The sequence below is a fragment of the Jatropha curcas genome, chromosome 10, assembly GCF_041381405.1.
Source record: "Jatropha curcas cultivar XTBG-Jc1 chromosome 10, XTBG_Jcur_1.0, whole genome shotgun sequence".
Classification (NCBI taxonomy): Eukaryota; Viridiplantae; Streptophyta; class Magnoliopsida; order Malpighiales; family Euphorbiaceae; genus Jatropha; species Jatropha curcas.
In genome coordinates, this window is record NC_143160.1 from 20,333,315 (window position 1) to 20,346,691 (window position 13,377).

Consider the following 13,377-nt stretch of genomic DNA (forward strand, 5'->3'; position numbering starts at 1 on the left):
AAATAATTTTCCACATAGGAACTCGGTTCGATTTATTCGGGTTGGGTTTGAATAAATAATTTGGCTTTTCTAACTAAAAACAAATTGGAAATTGTAGGTTAAAAGAGGCTAGATTTTCCCGGCGTCGGCTTCCAACGGGCCGACGTACCCAATTCCCTTACCCAGAATCGCACTTGGTGCGCCTGACTAGTCTTTTAATATATATATATATTGGCCTTAAATGAAATTGGGTTAAAATGGAGTCATTTTTATAAAATTGGAAACGGTCCCATTGCTGAAAAAATGGGTGGCGACTCAAAAATGTTTTATAAGACCGATTTATCGGCATCGTATCCAATGGAATGTTTTGTCACCACTATTCAAAGAAAGATCATTTTCCATCAAAAATAAAAAGAACATGTTTTTCGGATCGCTCGGGGGCGTCGGTGAAAATAGTCTGCATTTTAGATTTTTCCATATTCAATATTCACTTTCTTTCTACATGAACGACATAATTTAGAGTGTAGTTTAATTTGGTTAACTTGGTCATATTGGTTCTTTTTCAAACCTTTAACCGATAAGAAAAAATCTAAAAGTTTTTGGCCGAATTATTAACTGAACTTATATTAACAAACCCAAATTGGCTGACTTAATCGAATCAATTGCACACTGTCACGACCCGACTCCGTGAGCCGGACCGGCACTAGGGCCCAAGTAAGCATAAGGCCCCCGAGGCCCGTAGTGAGCCTAATTACTCAACTTGTACATTCCATACCATTTATAAAAAGTAACGCATATGACAAGGCCCAATTTAAATGCACAACCCTATAACTGTGGAGTTCAATAATATTCTGACAATAGAATAATTTATACATCCAAAATTAAATAACAGAAATATAAAGTTTACATTTATAACTCTGCGGAGAAGATTGCAGAGCTTCCGTTGGATCAGCAACTTCCTACTACCTGAGAAGTTTGGAGAGAAGGGGGGTGAGTTTTGCAACTCAGTGAATAATAATAAATAATACACACCACATACAGTCACATGAAATGCGCCCTAATATACTGAATGATCACACAACAATCAATCATATGGCATAACATCAGCACCCACAAATAATATTACCTTCAAATAATCACATCACGTGGAAATTAGTTAGTGGAGTCACCGAACCCCCGATGAGCCGTCCTTCCACATGGCTCATCCTCTCACCTGTGCACCAGGGAGTCGATCCCCCATACTAGCCGACCGGTCTAATCCTCACTTGACCAGCCCTCTCATTGTTTTTTTATTCTCTCTTTTCTTTTTCATACCAACAGGAGGCAACCCGGTGGTCTCCATCCAATCTAGATCATCAAGCGCTCACAACAGGAGGCCACCCTGTGGGCTGCGATCAAATCTAGACTGTCCGGTGCGCAACGACGAGAAGCCAACCCGTGGTTAACGGTAACGGTAACAGTAGGTGCACACGGGGGCGCAGATCTCCCATTTACTCGGCTAACAAAAACAGAATCAGGATCCATATAACAGAATCAGAATATAACAGAAATCAAAATCAGGATCCGTATAACAGAAACAGTCTCACAAACCCATGGTGACCCACTTCATCCCAATTCCACACAAACAAATCACAATATATGCACAACACAATTATTCAAACAATTCTTTCAACGTACTACACCAAATACATCCAAATATACAATTATGCAACATAAAATAAATATGAGCTTTAATATAAAATATATATATATATATATATATATATATATATAAGGTTTGTAAAAAAAAAATACTATGCAAATGCATGTTGATATGCATTATTTATTATTACTCACAGTGATGAAAAGCGAAGTTCTAGCTTTGATTCTGTCCTGGAGGAGCACTGGATGGACACGGGCGATCTAAGCAAAGTGAGAATGACATCGGAAAAAAAAAAATTATATCAGATAAAATATTTATTCATCACACTACTAATCTTAACCTATTTAATTTCTATCAATAATTTACTCTCTATAAATAATTAAATTTCTATAATGAATTTTATTTGCTACCGAAATTCATTTTATTTTCTACCAAAATTTCGGCAGCATCTCCCCTAAAAATTGGACTATCCACCTATTAAAATATCAACAATTTATCTAATAACTCCAAACCACACAGCCCATCCATCGGGCAATCAATCAAATAAAATTTTTCCCATCCTCCTTCAATCTCAACATCCCCACACAATCAAATTTAAAATTTACAATAACATTATACCTAAACTACCTTAATCTACACTTTAATTCTATTAACATATCATTATCAAGGTTCCTTAATTGAATCAACACTAATATTATAAATCTATTAACTACTCACAATTGTTAAATTAAATTAACTAAATTAATTAACTACAATAATGAAAGTAATCAACTACAATAATAACATTAATTAAGTAACTAAAATTATTAAAATTAATTTTGTTACCCAAAAATATAATCTCTGTCGAATTTTTGATAGATCGGGAGTTTTTACGCGTGCCGGGTTGAAAAGCAGTGGCTGTTGATGGTCGGATCCGACTGGCAGAGGCGGAGAGAGGCGGAGTCGACCGATCAGCGTGCTGGAACGGCGGCAGTGGCAACTATGGCTATGGTGTTGTCGCAGAAGGTTGGTGGTGCAACTGCTTGCGCGATCGAAGGCAGTGGCACGGTCCCGATCGAGGTGAGATCGTAGTCTTGTCGGTGACTATCGATCTCGCTGGAATCAAACGGAGAGAGGGGTGGCGATGGCGGATCGACTGCGACAGTGAGCTGCAGTGGTGGCGCACGATGGCTGGATGGCGCGATCTGCTGCTGTCTCGCCAGAAATGCAAACGCAGGAAAGGAAAGGAAAGAAAGAAAGAAAGAAGAAAAGAGGAAGAAAAGAATGGAGGAAGAAGGAGGTGGAGTTGCTGGCAGTGTGCTGGTGGTGCTGGTGGTGCTGCTGGGTGGTCGGGAGGCACAGGGATGGGTGAGGAAAGATTAGCCACACGCTGGATATAGAGGGAGAAGAGAATTCTAGATGGTTTGGGTCGAACCAGTTCGATTCGATTCGGTTCGGTTCGGCCCAAATCTTTGATTTTCAATTGGTTTATGGCTTTTCAATCGATTATTGGTTCGGTTTCTCACAGTGTTCACATTAAAATATTAATATGAATTTCCAGGCTGTCGGTTCATTAAATTTAATTGGGGAAATGTTTTGAAAATAAAAATTTGGGTTGTTTCACACACTCTTACCGATTCTAGTTCGAAACCGGAATTATATAACTTGTTTTCAAGTTTTTTTTACCTTTTTTTAGTTTTCTAGCTAAATAAGAATATTAATAACAAGAAATAGTATTAAAAAGGCCTAATGACTAAAAAAACATGAACTTTGGCATTTTTAACAATTTTGGCCAATTCTTTTAATTGCTACAATTGATACCCGAAGTAATTTTTTCTTAACAATTATGCCTCCATCCATCAACCGTTACTATTATGCTGATGTTTCCGTTAATGGGGCCCTCGCCATGACATGTCACTTACTGAATGTAAATTTGCAAGATATAATTGTTAAAAGAATTGGCCAAAATTGTTAAAAAGGTCAAAGTTCATGATTTTTTTTTGTCATTAGGCCAAAGTTTGTTAGTTTACCAGTTTTAGTCAGGATTATTTATTACATGCACACTAAAGCATAGTCTAATGGTAAGTGCATATACAACTTAGTGATACATCCATGTTTTTTTTATTAAAATTAATTTCTAATATTTATATAATTTATTTGTCAATAAATAATTTTATAACTTGTAATATAAATTTAATTTAATAAATATAACTAAATATTTTCTAAATTTTGATTATAATATTTTTTATTTTAAATGATATATTATAATAATTAATGACAAACAATCAATATTAATGCTAAAAAAGTTATTTCATTTTAATAAGAATTAATTGAAAATAATAATTATATGACACAAAATAAAGGAAGAAAAAAAATTTGAAAAGGAGATTATGACTTGAAACTTCGAAAGGTGCTAAACTTTACAATTAAAATATAATAAGTTTCAATATCGAAGATTGATAAAAATTCACATTCATATATAAATTTCTCAAGAAAGATTAGTATAAAGGTATTTGATATTATCCTTCTAAAGAAAAGAGCAAATTTAAGTAAGGCGATAATGTTGTTGAAGAGGTTACTACAAATAATATTATCACTTTTGGAATTAAAGCGGATTTGCGATCGATTAATTATATAGCATTTGGTTTCCCGCTCTTACTATGTTGATAATTTTATTGAATTTTCATATCTTCTTTAATATTTTACTAGTATAACATGAGTGTTAACAATTTTGAATGACTAAAAAAAAAAAAAACTCTTTTTCTTGAAATTGACTAAAAAAACCCTGAACTTTTGGCTTTTTTAATAATTTTAGCCAATTCTTTCAACAATTATACCTTACAAATTTACAGTCAGCAAGTGACATGTCATGTCTAGGGTCCCACTAATGGCCACATTAGTATAGTAGTAATGGTTAATGGACAGAGGCTACAATTGTTAAAAAAAATTACTTTGCGATATCAATTGTAGCAATTAAAAGAATTGGCCAAAATTGTTAAAGGGGCAAAGTTCAGGTTTTCTTTAGTCATTAGGCCACTAAAAGAAAGACTAAAAGCAAAATAAATAATTTATTTGAGAATTTTAAAAAACAAATCTTATATAAACACTGTATAATTTGTATGTAAAAAAATATTATAAAGTGTAAAAGATTTAAATTGAAAACATTTAGGTGAGAAGTAATTTTTTAATTTTTTTTCTCTTTTTCCATTTATAATTTACAACTTATATTTATATTAACAAATTTTAAGATGATGGTAAAATTATTGCAATTAATGGTGAAAATCAAAATTAATTTTAACAATTAAAAATCATGTGTGGTCTTTTCTTCTTTTTTTTTTTTTTCTTTCAACGATTCCAAATCGGAACCGCCGATTTCCAATTGAAATTGCTAGTTTTAATTTTCAAATAATAAAAAATTGCAATTGAATCTTAAATATCCGGTTTTGATAACGGTTTCGAACCTTGAACCACTGCTATAGTTTGATTCTGACATGGTTATGCCTACGGTCAAATAATAACAAATCCATATATTTGGAGCAATTGAAAAATAAAGAGAGAATAATCTCACACAATTCAATTTCCATTATCAATTAATTTGTTTTAATTCAACGTACTAGATTTTGGTCTCTATAGAATTAAGCTCAACAAAATTTTCCATTTAAGATGAGAATTGCTTCCTAATTGCTATATATGAGGCCCCTTCTAAGAGCCATGGGAAAGATTTGAAGGATAGAGCTAATCCATACGGGGCCAGTCATCGGTTTCTCACAGACCGGCAAGAACTTTTTATGGTTCCTTTTTGTTGTTTGGCTCAGATAGTACTTAGGTTGATTGGATTTGGCTCATTGGAGTGCTTAATGGTATGTTTAGAGTTGCCACCTTACATTGTTTTTGTTTTCGGGGAATATATAAGGATAAAATGCATTAGCTTCGAATCATTAGGTTTGAGGACCAGGTTTTTGACTTTTTCTATAGAATCAATCGTTTAGAATTAATCAAGTAATCAAAAGTATTGCTTTGCATGAATGCCAGATTATCAGTGCATGATCGTACTTAGAATGCATGGTAATAATAGTGATATGGACAAAGCATTGAAAATATAATAAAGCATAAATGGTGTAATTTGGTGGAGAGCCCAGCTCTAGTCTCGTTTATTAAGGATTCTAGGTCGTGTGACACATTCCTCACGATCCCGACCAATTTGTTCGGTCGGAGCCCCCTACCTAGGCTGAAATCCTAGATATGCCTTCGTACTTCATTTGTATGAGGATAGGCGCACAAAACTCTACCATCAATTAAGATGATAGGGTTTTGATGTGATGCGATTGTTAGAAGGGGCTTAAAAGGTGTCGGACAAACTAGGCTTGAGTGCAGGACAGACCGGGCTTAAAGCATTTTGAATATTAAATGGACTGAGCTTGATAGAGATTAAGTTTAGTGATTATATTCTAGGTCGGTTAGGGGTTTGAAGGTCGAGTGGTGCAAATGTGCAATTGTGTAGCTCCACGGTGTAAAATGGTTAAAAAGATTGAGTCTTCTTCCAAAAAGGCTAAAGATGGGCACGAGGACTCGATCAAGTATATATATTAATTAATATTAATTAATTAAATACTTAATCATAGCTTTGGACCAAGGAGGACCAAAGTGTGATTGAAAGTCGAAAAGGACTGACTTTTAAGTGCTAAGTCAGATTTTTGGCTCAATTAAAGAAAAAGAGCAAAAATCGGACTTTAAAGTCTTAGAATCGTTCACAAAAAGGAGAATGAGAGTCGTTGATGCTTGAGCATTGCTTGATCAAGCAACAAGAGGTGTGAAAAATGAGGGGGGAGTGTGCCTTTTCAAGGTTGGCCTAGGTTTAGGTTGGTACCGATGGGCCTCCAATTGGTACCGAAGGGCTTTGCATCAATACCGATTGGTGTGGTACTGTCACGACCCATTTCCGTGGGTCGGACCGGCACTAGGACCTGGGTGGGCTTAAGGCCCCCGAAGCCCGTAGTAAGCCTAACTTATTTAAATCTCACAGTCTATTCATAATTATGGATTCAGGCCCATTAACTTATTATACATATGCATTCAAAATACAATTCATATATTTAATATGGACTTTATTATTTATTTACAACCCAACTGGAATACAATTGCGGAACTCTACCTTTATATTTACATCGTTATTTCTATCCTTAACAGTCTTCTACAATAAGTGTCTCAACTCTACAAGGCTTTTCTTTCTTTCTATTACCTGAAAAAAAAATAGTAGGCAGGGGTGAGCGCCAAACTCAATGAGTAGGGTTAGATAACCCTCTCACCCCACACAATCACACAGATGCTAAATATTTTTATCTAGTTACCGTTTAATTATATGATCATGCAGTTTGTCACACAAATGGCAGTACAACAGCAATCACAAGTATCATCACCTTCATATAATCACATCACGTGGAAATTAGTCAGTGGCACCACCTGAAACCCCAACGAGCCGTCCTCACACATGGCTCGCCCTCTCATACATGTGCACCGGGGAGCCGATCCCCCATACGGCCAACTGGTCTAATCCTCACTGACCAGTCCTCTCATTGTTTTTCCATTCTCTCTTTTCTTTTCCATACCCACAGGAGGCAACCCGGTGGTCTCCATCCAATCTAGATCATCAAGTGCTCACAACAGGAGGCCACCCTGCGGGCTACAATCAAATCTAGATTATCAGGTGCGCAACAACAAGAAGCCATCCTGTGGTTTTCCATACAATCCATATCATCAGGTGCACACGGGGGAGCCGATCTCCCATTTTCCCGGCCGACGGTCAAATTTCATATCATATCATATTCAGGATCCATATCACAGACCGTCCTCACAAACCCATGGTGGTCCACGTCATCCCAATTCCACACAAACAAGGCATAGTGTATTCACAGCACAAGTAATCAAACAATTTTTAATATCAACAAATGGTGCATCATAATATGGCAATTCAATAAAATAATGCATGATAACATTTAGCCGTGAATGCATGAATGCAGGCGGATGATACTAGTTATCTAACACTACTCACTGTTTTTGTTGTCCTTAAAAGGACTGCCTTTCCTATTGTGCGCTCCCAGCCTTTGTCTTCACAGTCCGAGACTTTATACGTTTCTATATAATAAGAAAATTCTACATAAGAATTCTAATTTGGGAAAAGCAGTTTACATTCATTTATTTGTTTTCGTTACTCGTCGGTTCACTAACTTATCAAACTAAACTGTATATCTATAGTGCATCTTTATTTGATTTAGTTCTTCTAATTTATTCATTGAGTAGAACGTCTAATTATTTGGTAATTAATATTTTATGATAATACTAATCAAAACATCAATATGATTAATGATAATAATATTAATAATGATAATGCGATTGATCATATAATATTCATAACATTAATAACTTTAGTCGGTATTTAATTCCCTGAACTACATATAAATTCGTTCCTCTTGTTTATTTATTTATTTGATTATTTATCGCTCTCATAATCTTATTCTATATTTTTAATTTCTATGAATAATTTAATCGCTATAAGTAATTTAATTTCTAAAATACAATTTATTTTCTAACGACTTTTCGGCAGCATCCGCCCAAAAAATTGGATTATCCACCTGGTAAAATATCAACATTATATCAATTAATTCCAAACCACACAGCCCATCCATCGGGCAATCAACTCAATCAACAAATCCCATCCTCCACATTTTCCGTACCAACATACATTTATAAATTTTCTTTAATTCCATACATCTGACTTATCTGACTTTTCAATTAATTTAGGTTAATACCGTATTAAATTTTAACTAAATATTGTTAATAAATTAATAAATCAACACGAATTGCTTTTAATTTAACTCCTCAAAAGTTAGTTCATACTGTATTTACTTTCTATATTTCATTAATCAATAATTCAATACTACTTAAATTAATTTTCACCACATAAAATTAATTAACTACGCAAAATGACTAAAATTAAGTTAACTAAATTAATGAACTAAATTAATTAACTACAATAATTAAATTTAATTCAAGTAACGAAAATCATTAAAATTAATTTTTACCTCAAAATATAAATTTGTCGAATTTTCGCTAGATCGGAGATTTTTACACATGCCAGATCGAAGAGCAGTAGCTGCCAGTGGCCGGATCCGACTGACAGTGCCGGAGAGAGGCGGAGACGGCGCGAAGAAGCTGGACAGGCTCGTTCCTGGTGGTCGGAGGCACACTGGAGCGGCGGCAGGGCGGTGGCGCGACAGATCTGTTGAGGCGCGATGCAGTCCTCTCTAGACTGCTGTCTCCGCTTGGTTCGAGCGGAGGGAGGGGCGGAACGGCAAGCTTGCCGAGGTCGAGCTGTCGCGGGGAGCAGCGGTGGCGCGCGAGGAGGTCCGATCAGCTGGGGGTGTCGCGCGACGCTGCTGCTGTTTTGCCTCGTCAAGAACACAGACGCAGTGAAGGGAAAAGAAGGAAAGAAAAAAAGGAAGAAGAAGAAGAAGAAGAAAAAGAAGAAGAAGAAGAAGGGAGGAGCAGTGGCTGGGGAGGTTGTCGGTGAACTGGAGGCGCAGGACTCAATGAGTGAGGGAGATAAGCGTTGAATATAGAGAGGAGGAAGTTTCTAGATGTTTTGGGTCGAACCGGTTCGATTCGATTCGATTCGGCCCAAATCTTTGGTTTTCAACTGGTTTTCGGCTTTTTCAATCGATTTTCGGTTCGGTTTCTCACAGTATTCGCACTAAAATATTAATATTAATTTCCAAGCTGTCGGTTCATTAAATTTAATTGGATAATGTTTGAAAATAAAAATTCAGGGTATTACAATCTCCCCCCCTTAAGACAATTCGTCCTCGAATTGAATCTAATGGGAAAGAATAAGAATGGACGCATGGAAAATTGTAAAGTTATAAGGAATTGCTTCCAATACCAAGGAGACAGCTCAAAAACGAAAATACAGGTCAAGGGAATAAAGTGAGTGGGGTATTCTGATTGTACGTCTACCGCTATAGGAAGCTTTATTACTTAATCTCCAAACTATCATACAGACAGTTGCTAGAAAATCTTTCTTTAAATAAAAATCTTGCAATTAAACGAGTTTTATAATAAAAGGCTTAATACATATATTTTTCCAAAATTAAATTTTATTACACATTTCTTTATGAAAACCAAATATAATTTGCAAAAAGCAAAACAATTTGAAATTTAATTTATTTATAATCAAAATAGAGTTATTTAACGTACATATGTTATGACTAAATCTTTTCTTACTCAAAACTGAAAAAAATGTTACCTTAATCCAAAATTTTAAGAAAAATTTTCTTATAACTCTCGTTGTCTATATTATCATATGGTTACTCGAGCTCACTCTATCAGTTCCTTTTATACACGTCCTCTATCCTTATCGTACGCTAGCGGAATTATTTAAATAGTTCATTTACTAAGAACATCCCTGCACTATTGGTTATCTTTCTCTATAGGGATCTCCACACCTTCTATTTAATTGCCGTACTTACTTCTAACACTTATTCCTTTAATTATCTTAACATGTATCATTAAAAGTTGACTTTCATAATAACATTTCATTTCACTTATGTTGCTTATTAATTTATCCTAAGGATATTGAAGCATACTTATTAAATATTCCATCCTCATGCACGATGCGTCCATCGGCACTAAAATGGAATTCAATCCCGACTACAGCTCCTTTGTTGGTTACGGCCGATCCCAACATAGGAGTTCTCTATTTAATTTCCTATGTTCCGCAATTGATTCCTAAGGCCCAACTTATGCTCTGATACCAACTTTGTCACGACCCATTTCCGTGGGTCGGACCGGCACTAGGACCTGGGTGGGCTTAAGGCCCCCGAAGCCCGTAGTAAGCCTAACTTATTTAAATCTCACAGTCTATTCATAATTATGGATTCAGGCCCATTAACTTATTATACATATGCATTCAAAATACAATTCATATATTTAATATGGACTTTATTATTTATTTACAACCCAACTGGAATACAATTGCGGAACTCTACCTTTATATTTACATCGTTATTTCTATCCTTAACAGTCTTCTACAATAAGTGTCTCAACTCTACAAGGCTTTTCTTTCTTTCTATTACCTGAAAAAAAAAATAGTAGGCAGGGGTGAGCGCCAAACTCAATGAGTAGGGTTAGATAACCCTCTCACCCCACACAATCACACAGATGCTAAATATTTTTATCTAGTTACCGTTTAATTATATGATCATGCAGTTTGTCACACAAATGGCAGTACAACAGCAATCACAAGTATCATCACCTTCATATAATCACATCACGTGGAAATTAGTCAGTGGCACCACCTGAAACCCCAACGAGCCGTCCTCACACATGGCTCGCCCTCTCATACATGTGCACCGGGGAGCCGATCCCCCATACGGCCAACTGGTCTAATCCTCACTGACCAGTCCTCTCATTGTTTTTCCATTCTCTCTTTTCTTTTCCATACCCACAGGAGGCAACCCGGTGGTCTCCATCCAATCTAGATCATCAAGTGCTCACAACAGGAGGCCACCCTGCGGGCTACAATCAAATCTAGATTATCAGGTGCGCAACAACAAGAAGCCATCCTGTGGTTTTCCATACAATCCATATCATCAGGTGCACACGGGGGAGCCGATCTCCCATTTTCCCGGCCGACGGTCAAATTTCATATCATATCATATTCAGGATCCATATCACAGACCGTCCTCACAAACCCATGGTGGTCCACGTCATCCCAATTCCACACAAACAAGGCATAGTGTATTCACAGCACAAGTAATCAAACAATTTTTAATATCAACAAATGGTGCATCATAATATGGCAATTCAATAAAATAATGCATGATAACATTTAGCCGTGAATGCATGAATGCAGGCGGATGATACTAGTTATCTAACACTACTCACTGTTTTTGTTGTCCTTAAAAGGACTGCCTTTCCTATTGTGCGCTCCCAGCCTTTGTCTTCACAGTCCGAGACTTTATACGTTTCTATATAATAAGAAAATTCTACATAAGAATTCTAATTTGGGAAAAGCAGTTTACATTCATTTATTTGTTTTCGTTACTCGTCGGTTCACTAACTTATCAAACTAAACTGTATATCTATAGTGCATCTTTATTTGATTTAGTTCTTCTAATTTATTCATTGAGTAGAACGTCTAATTATTTGGTAATTAATATTTTATGATAATACTAATCAAAACATCAATATGATTAATGATAATAATATTAATAATGATAATGCGATTGATCATATAATATTCATAACATTAATAACTTTAGTCGGTATTTAATTCCCTGAACTACATATAAATTCGTTCCTCTTGTTTATTTATTTATTTGATTATTTATCGCTCTCATAATCTTATTCTATATTTTTAATTTCTATGAATAATTTAATCGCTATAAGTAATTTAATTTCTAAAATACAATTTATTTTCTAACGACTTTTCGGCAGCATCCGCCCAAAAAATTGGATTATCCACCTGGTAAAATATCAACATTATATCAATTAATTCCAAACCACACAGCCCATCCATCGGGCAATCAACTCAATCAACAAATCCCATCCTCCACATTTTCCGTACCAACATACATTTATAAATTTTCTTTAATTCCATACATCTGACTTATCTGACTTTTCAATTAATTTAGGTTAATACCGTATTAAATTTTAACTAAATATTGTTAATAAATTAATAAATCAACACGAATTGCTTTTAATTTAACTCCTCAAAAGTTAGTTCATACTGTATTTACTTTCTATATTTCATTAATCAATAATTCAATACTACTCAAATTAATTTTCACCACATAAAATTAATTAACTACGCAAAATGACTAAAATTAAGTTAACTAAATTAATGAACTAAATTAATTAACTACAATAATTAAATTTAATTCAAGTAACGAAAATCATTAAAATTAATTTTTACCTCAAAATATAAATTTGTCGAATTTTCGCTAGATCGGAGATTTTTACACATGCCAGATCGAAGAGCAGTAGCTGCCAGTGGCCGGATCCGACTGACAGTGCCGGAGAGAGGCGGAGACGGCGCGAAGAAGCTGGACAGGCTCGTTCCTGGTGGTCGGAGGCACACTGGAGCGGCGGCAGGGCGGTGGCGCGACAGATCTGTTGAGGCGCGATGCAGTCCTCTCTAGACTGCTGTCTCCGCTTGGTTCGAGCGGAGGGAGGGGCGGAACGGCAAGCTTGCCGAGGTCGAGCTGTCGCGGGGAGCAGCGGTGGCGCGCGAGGAGGTCCGATCAGCTGGGGGTGTCGCGCGACGCTGCTGCTGTTTTGCCTCGTCAAGAACACAGACGCAGTGAAGGGAAAAGAAGGAAAGAAAAAAAGGAAGAAGAAGAAGAAGAAGAAAAAGAAGAAGAAGAAGAAGGGAGGAGCAGTGGCTGGGGAGGTTGTCGGTGAACTGGAGGCGCAGGACTCAATGAGTGAGGGAGATAAGTGTTGAATATAGAGAGGAGGAAGTTTCTAGATGTTTTGGGTCGAACCGGTTCGATTCGATTCGATTCGGCCCAAATCTTTGGTTTTCAACTGGTTTTCGGCTTTTTCAATCGATTTTCGGTTCGGTTTCTCACAGTATTCGCACTAAAATATTAATATTAATTTCCAAGCTGTCGGTTCATTAAATTTAATTGGATAATGTTTGAAAATAAAAATTCAGGGTATTACAGGTACCGAGCCACCTAATCTGTACCGATACTGGGCCGGTTGGTACCTAGGGAAAA

General features: G+C 36.0%; 3 long non-coding RNA genes across 3 annotated transcripts; all 3 read right to left on the reverse strand.

Annotated features, from left to right (window-relative positions):
- Nucleotides 1-730: 730 nt before the first annotated feature.
- LOC149493238 (uncharacterized) lies at nucleotides 731-2,988 on the reverse strand. The gene is made up of 3 exons (XR_016322816.1): nucleotides 2,447-2,988; nucleotides 1,816-1,881; nucleotides 731-945 (listed from the first exon to the last, which is right to left on the reverse strand). It is a non-coding gene; the product is annotated as an uncharacterized LOC149493238 (long non-coding RNA).
- Nucleotides 2,989-6,668: 3,680 nt separating this feature from the next.
- LOC149493239 (uncharacterized) lies at nucleotides 6,669-9,693 on the reverse strand. The gene is made up of 3 exons (XR_016322872.1): nucleotides 8,680-9,693; nucleotides 7,650-7,732; nucleotides 6,669-6,839 (listed from the first exon to the last, which is right to left on the reverse strand). It is a non-coding gene; the product is annotated as an uncharacterized LOC149493239 (long non-coding RNA).
- Nucleotides 9,694-10,557: 864 nt separating this feature from the next.
- On the reverse strand, nucleotides 10,558-13,079 carry LOC149493240 (uncharacterized). Its single transcript, XR_016322881.1, has 3 exons — nucleotides 12,570-13,079; nucleotides 11,540-11,622; nucleotides 10,558-10,728 (listed from the first exon to the last, which is right to left on the reverse strand). It is a non-coding gene; the product is annotated as an uncharacterized LOC149493240 (long non-coding RNA).
- Nucleotides 13,080-13,377: the final 298 nt, after the last annotated feature.